General features: G+C 36.3%; 1 long non-coding RNA gene across 2 annotated transcripts; it reads left to right on the top strand.

Moving 5' to 3' along the window:
* Positions 1-221: 221 nt before the first annotated feature.
* Positions 222-5,195, top strand: LOC133219327 (uncharacterized). Of its 2 annotated transcripts, none has more exons than XR_009727402.1 (3): positions 222-321; positions 4,855-4,995; positions 5,072-5,195. It is a non-coding gene; the product is annotated as an uncharacterized LOC133219327 (long non-coding RNA). The 2 variants fall into 2 exon arrangements; XR_009727401.1 differs by lacking the exon at positions 222-321 and adding an exon at positions 4,303-4,744.
* Positions 5,196-7,078: the final 1,883 nt, after the last annotated feature.

Genomic DNA, 7,078 nt, shown 5'->3' with positions numbered 1-7,078 from the left:
TGTTATGAAGAAGCTATTTACAGTTGAGATTCCTGGGCAAATTTGCAGGAGTTCATGACATAGCTTAAATTCACATCTCTAGTTTGTAGCAATTGTCTTAAATGCTCTGCTCCAATCCCCTTAAAACCATTTAAAAGTTAGGAAATTTTGTTGCTTGGGAAGGCTTCTTTCTGCCTCAGGCAGCAGTTTTGAATTGCAATTTCCAGTTACATCATCATGTCTTTCTACACGTCACCTTCCTGCTCAGTAACAAACTGTTTGGTAGATAGTGAACTGGGTTGCTGCTGGTGCTAACACATTATCCTGCATTGGAGGATGTTGGTGAGTGAGGCTGACATGTAGAAAGAAAACATGTATATTGGCCTGGAAGGACAGATCTGCCTCAGCTATTTAAAACAGTGTCCTGTAGAAAAGGCACTTGTAGGTAGAAATTTATCCCAGTTCTCATTGATGGATATGTCAAGACACCCATCTTAAAATGGGTGTGTCCTAGAAATGCCCAGTTTCCCCTACCAGCTGTAGGGAGGGCCTGGACCATGTCTAGTCACAGAAGATTTACTCTTAGTCTGGATGAATAAAATTGTTGTGGGGAAAAAAAACCAAACAAAGAAACAAACCATTCTGAAGCTATTAAGTATATCTGAAGCCAACAAACCAAGTTCTTTGGGTTTCTTTGGGAATAAACTTTCTTGCCCTGGAGTGCTTCCCAGCAACACACGCAAAAGAAAGAAAAGCCTTGCATTTGGAGGATACCACAATGTTCAGGCTAGACTGCCCACGCATAGAAACATGATTTTGTTTTGGAGCAGCTTTTCAATTGCCCTAAAATGATCTTCAGGACTAACCTCACCAGTTTCTGATATATTTGTTTATAGATTTGATTATATTCATATTTAGGAAAAGCATACCTTAGTCACTTAAATGCTTCTACCCCAGTTAGATTTGCTTTAACTTTTCAGTTATAGTCATAAGAGTCAGCACTTGCGAAAAACTGTGTAATTTAAAGTCACAGCTGCATCAGCATCAGAAATAATATTTTATTTAAATTAGATGTATATATGGTGGTGACTTCCAATAATTCTATAAGCTTTTAGGTCTTTTAGCTCACTTGAAAATGGTCATGACTTGAGAAGAATTCAAGTTTTACATAATAATATTAAGCATTATTGCATGGTAATATATATGGGAAATAAGGAAATAGAACCCTCTAAGACTTCTGTTTCTGGTGGACTCAGCTTTACCTGGTGGTGAGTCCATCTTGGAGCCAGCTGAAACTGGCTCTTTTTTTTTTGGTCTAGAAAAGATAACATTTACCAACATTAGTTCAAGTGTTTACAATAAAACTCTTTGGTAATGCCTTCAGCATTTCTTAATCAGACAGATCTCATTCGAAAACAGAAAACATTCTGATTAGCTTGAGTTTTGTTAGCTTTTGCCATTCAGAAACATTTGGTGGGAAAGAAACCTATGTGAACTGAAGCTCCAACATCTGGCTGTCTTAAGCAAAAGTTAAACTGGAGGTGTAAATTTGTATCTTGGTGTTTTGTAAATTTTTTTATTATATCAGTGGAGAGTGTCTAGTAAGTGACATTTATCACTGTATTCTATTAAAGCCTGCCTGGAAGATTCAGGAAAGTGTTATCAGTGAGTGCACATACATAGACTAAAATAAATGGTTACATGCTTTAGATTACAACATTACTTTTGCTTTCATACGTTTCCAGTACCTTAATCAAAGATATGTCATGGAATTATATTAAACATACATCATATATATACAATGCATACTTTACATTCCATCTCTACCAGCCTTAAAATACAGATCAGAAGATATATTGTAAATTGCTCAGGGGTGTATCCTCCTCAGCCTCTTCATTCCAGTTGCTCAGGGGTGTATCCTCCTCAGCCTCTTCATTCCAGTGGGAATATTTTCCATTAAATTCACAAGGCTTTGGATTCAGGTCCTTATTGTCTTTTTAGCTTTTGCCAGTCAGGAATAAGTTCCTCATTCGATGATAACCAAAAATGGTATGGGCCAAACAATGTGACTGCTAGGTGAGAAACCTGCCTCTTGATGGTCCAGAAACCACCTGATTATACTTATGGGCTGTTGAAAGGCCAAAGGAATTTTCAGATTTTATATTGGGTTTTCATCACAATGTAAGAGCCAGTTCACCAGTTCCAGAGTTTATCAACAGGGAAACTTGAAATTGATGAGGTTACTTCTTTTTTTTCAACTGATATATCTGCATATGTGTTGCACAAGATATTCAATAATAATTTTGGTGATACAATTAGCCAAAGATAAAAGTTTTGGTAATATCCAGAGATTTAATAACTTAAATAATCCTGGAAAATTAATGCATGTAGCTACACAAGGATTTTATTTAGCTCCCACTGGTTTCACTGTGAGTCATCTTTGTGGCACAGATGATATATACATTTCTTGTCTTGTGAGGCCAAGCATTTTGGGCGGGCTGAACCACAATTATGGTTCTCTGGAGCTACAACAAAATGGGGCTATGATCTTTTAAAAAGTTGAAACACTCATTAAAATTAGTATTCGATATGACAAATGTATTTGAGTTTTTTTTTAATGTAAATATGCTGTGGGTTTATTTTATTTATTTTTTCAATAAAATTTGATATTGTATGATTGATATGTATGTGGAAATAAATTGTTTTCAGCACTCCTGGTCTCCAACTGAATAACAAAGAAGAAATACTAGTCTGCTTGATTTGGAGTAATTTTCTTTTCTGAATTTGCCAGGGAAGGATAAGGAGCGGGACAGAAGCAATTTGACTACACTATGTTCTTGCTACTATTTTCCTGATGACACACATATGAATGAAACTGAACCTAGGGAAACGTTAGAATATTTTGATTCTTATGTTCTCTAAACCTAATGTTGCTATTTTATTATATAAAAATTTAATGCTTCTTTTCTCTTGGTGCCAAAATAGAACGGTATTTCCCTGACTGACATCTTTGTAAATTCACTAAGATCAGCTTTTGTGTTAGAAATGAATAGGGAAAGGGTTTAAAACTCAGCTGATGCATATAGCTCCTGCAGATCTTTTTTAGGTCAGCTGGTTGTAGTTCTCATTTTGTTTCAGCTCAGAGGGATCTTTTGTTTGTTTATCTTGGTGACGTGTAGTAAGAAAAAACTCTGGGCTGTATTCTGCCAATATATTATGCAGAGAACACCCAGAGTCCACAGTACTTTCCCAAGATGAGATGATAGATACAGAGATTGGCAGGACGAACTAGATGATCTAATGAGTTTTTCTTTTTTTTCTGTCTAACCTCTAATACATAAATTTAGAGAAGAAAGATACTGACACATTTGTCCCTTCAGCCAAAGTTTTGAAAATGTTGGAATGATTGCAAATAGCCTCTGTTTAACAGAGATAACTCTAATTTAGATTTCAGCTTGGATTTTGCAGCAATTGTGCTGAAATGAAAATCATAGTCACTGAAAAGTGTATATTTCACTGCATGATAGAAAGGATTTTTTAATTTAAATCTTCCCTACTCTTTCTCACGGGGAAATGTATATAAGACATCAGAAAAATGTGTACTTTGCAATACAGTTGGTAATGATAAGATCAGGTTATGAATATATTTCAGTTCCTGTTGACTAATAACATTTTGATATTTATGATGAAAAGGCTGTGGAAGTTTAATATTTAAAATATTAAAATATCAAAAGTGGCAATAAGAAGAATAATGTTTTCTAAAATGTGCTCTTCCACGATTACATTTGCTGTGGAGTACAGGTCTTGACAAATTCTTTCCTAAAATATTTTTTTATACTCATTTAATTGCTAAGAGGAATTAAATAAGTGACAGTGGGGATTCCTTGCTGGTTTATGTAGTCAGTTGTTACATTTGAAAGAATGACTTTGTAACTCATGATTTCATATTTTGGGAAAGCAGGGTTTGTTTTTTTTTTTTTTTTTTTTCAGTGTATGAGCTTGTAGTTTTTGCTGGGCAGACTAGTCTTGGACATTTCAAATACTCTCAAATAACATATTCTTCTCTTTCAGTGACTGTGTCAAGAACATGACTGCTGCAACATATATCCACATGTAGGTGGTCAGCACAGCAGGAAAATGCTAGGACTATAAGACAAATGATAGGTATAAATTATTTGCAAGCTCAGGTAACTGCAATTTGACTTTTTTGAGCCTGTAACAATGCCCCCAGAGACAAAAGTGTGAATTTCTGTATATCATTGCATTTTCATGGCCTTGGCATTAAGTAAAGGTTGCAACTCTAGGTTTTTGGATTTCCCTACTCATAAATAACAGCCATTTTGTTTTTTTTATGTCTGATTTTTTGCATGAAATATGTATATTCTAATCCTTGCTGAGAAGTCTTCAAGGAATAACAGTGTAGGGTTTTTGGTATAATATTTCATCTCACATATTTGCAGAAACCATACATCTTTGGTGTTGAAGTTCCAACACCTATATCAAGGGCTTGTGTATCAAAGCCGTGTTCTTCTGTATTCTAGTGTTTAAAAATTTGCTGATCATGACTGACAGGTTTACAGAGCTAACATGTTCTAGAGTTGAGGGTGATTTATTCCAGAATAACTTAGGCAATTCAGAGAATTTAGCTGCCACAGTCTTCCTTCTCATCACAGAAAAAAATGCCTATTGGGATTGATTGCATTTCCTTTAAGATTCTTCATTAGGGAAGGGACTTCACCCTACAGTGTCCCCAAATAACAATAATGTAAGTATCTAAACTGTCATTGAAGAAACACAGAGAAAGGTTTTACAGTTGTAGTTACTTTTATGTTTGCCAAGCTTTTTATATCTTCTTTTCTTTTGTTGAAATGACAGTTCATTGCTAATGTTCCCATACAGAGAACCAAGTCTGTATACAGAGCTCATGAGACAAATAAATGCCTGGCAGGATGAGAGTGGAAATCATTCTTACAAGAAGACATCGTATTTGACTTGGATGCCACAATCCTTGTAAAGGTGAGATCAGAGGAAAGTGAAATGAAGACCTGGAGTGGAAGTAGGTCCTATTTGTTTTCAGTATTTTTCTTTTCAGGCACTGACCCTGGCCTCCCTTATCTCCACTATATAGTACCATGATGTTTATAGAAGCAAAAGTATGCAGAAGAGCTAAATGCAGACACTCAGTTGAAATCTTCTAACCTGATCACAATTTTTTTCCCCCCCTATTATTCAGTGGATATTAACTTCTTTCCCATTATGCTTGTTTTGGTTGGGGTATGGTTAATTTTCTTCATAGTAGGTATTATGGGGCTGCATTTTGGATTTGTACTGGAAACAGTGTTGCTGACACAGGGATGTATTAGTTATTGTTGAGCAGTGCTTACACAGAGTCAAGGCCTTTTCTGCTTCTCACCCTACCCCACCAGTGAGCAGGGGGTGCACAAGGAGTTAGGAGGCAACATAGCTGGGACGGCTGACTCCAACTGACCCAAGGTATATCCCGTAACATATGGCATCATGCTCAGCATGTAAAGCTGGGAGAAGAAGGAGGAAAGGGGGGCATTCAGAGTGATGGTGTTCATCTTTCCAAGTAACAGTTACGTGTGATGGATCCCTGCTTTCCTGGAGATGGAAGTGGGAAGTGCTGAATGATTTAGTTGTTTTGCTCTGCTTGTATATGGCTTTTGTTTTACCTATTAAACTGTCTTTATTTCAACCCACAAGTTTTCTCACTTTTACGTTTCTAATTGTCTCCCCCAGCTCATCAGGGGAGAGTGAGCAAGCACCTGTGTAGTGCTTAGTCATGGGCTGGGGTTAAACCACCACACTTACTATTTGTGTTACCACATGACTCGAGGCTTTAGGAAATCCTAAACTCCAAAGTGGTAGTGAATATAATTGCAAGCCAACAGCTGAAGACATGATGAAACAGGTGGTTAAGAAAACAAATGAGAAGCAGATGTAGCACAGAAATGGGTATCAATCTTACAACTAGAGATTTGAATGTACTGACTATTTAATTTGATAGAATAATCCAGTCTTGCTCAGAAGCCTCCAGCTGGCAGATTTGGATATGGATAGTCTTTATTCATGAACTTGTTTCGCCCTTATAGAAAGAAATGCATTTCTGTAAAACAATTTGCCTGATGTTGTGTTCATGTTCAAGAATGGGTAGATATCTACAGCTTTACCGCATGAACTAATTACTCCATTTCTCATAAGACCCAGGTGTCAGAAATTGTACACAAGGAGCCATGGAAGTTCAGAGTAGTGCTTCCTCCTGGAAATCATACTTGAATGTAAGGATATTACTGACACAGACATTATATAGGCGTTTTCTTGCATATGTATCCTTCTCATTTATCCTGCAAAGGAAGTAGTAACATGGTCTTAGTGAATACCTGGTTTCAGTTCTAGGCTAAGTGAAGAAAAGTGTTATTTTCTTCTGTCATATTCAAAAGTAGAAAGTGTAAAGTGAAAAGAGAAAAGGTCTTTATTAATGCATGTGTAGATATCTGTGTATATTTGAGTTTATATTAAGACATACAGAAACAGCGAGGAAATAGGATAGCTGTCCAAAAGTACCTCCAAACAGTAAAGACTATAGAGGGAGACCAGTTATATATGTGGAAGGACAAAGCAGGAAACAGAACATGTCTTTAGAAAAAGCTCACAGAGAAATTAAAGAAAGGTTTCTAGTTCTTACAAGAGTTGAACTGAGGCAGAGTATCTGGAATTACAACCTATCTAGTTTAAAGCTTAAAATACCTGACAGATTTCTTAACAACTTCACTTGATGCGGGTTTGACTGTTATATTAAAGGGTTGAAGGCGATCCAGTCTTAAGCATTGGATTGCTTTTAGTTTTGTTTTTATTCTAGGAGCTTTTTGGCTGAAGGAGGTTGTAAAGAAAATTATGGCACTGTCAAGTTCTCCACAAATACCATTTTTTTTATAACACTTTTACTGCTTTGTTTTGATTTAGTAAGTTTTGAGAGGATGTTACCCAAAAGAAGGAAGCTGTTTCTCCCTCACCACTTACACTAATCCCTGTGCACTAATACAAAGGACAACTATATTACAGACATCAGGAGATTTAT

Source organism: Neopsephotus bourkii, unplaced genomic scaffold (assembly GCF_033783945.1).
Source record: "Neopsephotus bourkii isolate Nb327-2 ecotype Australia unplaced genomic scaffold, CSIRO-AGI_Nbou_v1 NB_1346, whole genome shotgun sequence".
NCBI classification, from domain to species: domain Eukaryota; kingdom Metazoa; phylum Chordata; class Aves; order Psittaciformes; family Psittacidae; genus Neopsephotus; species Neopsephotus bourkii.
The sequence above is the reverse complement of the archived record's forward strand: the minus strand, read 5'-3'. Positions and strand labels throughout refer to the sequence as shown.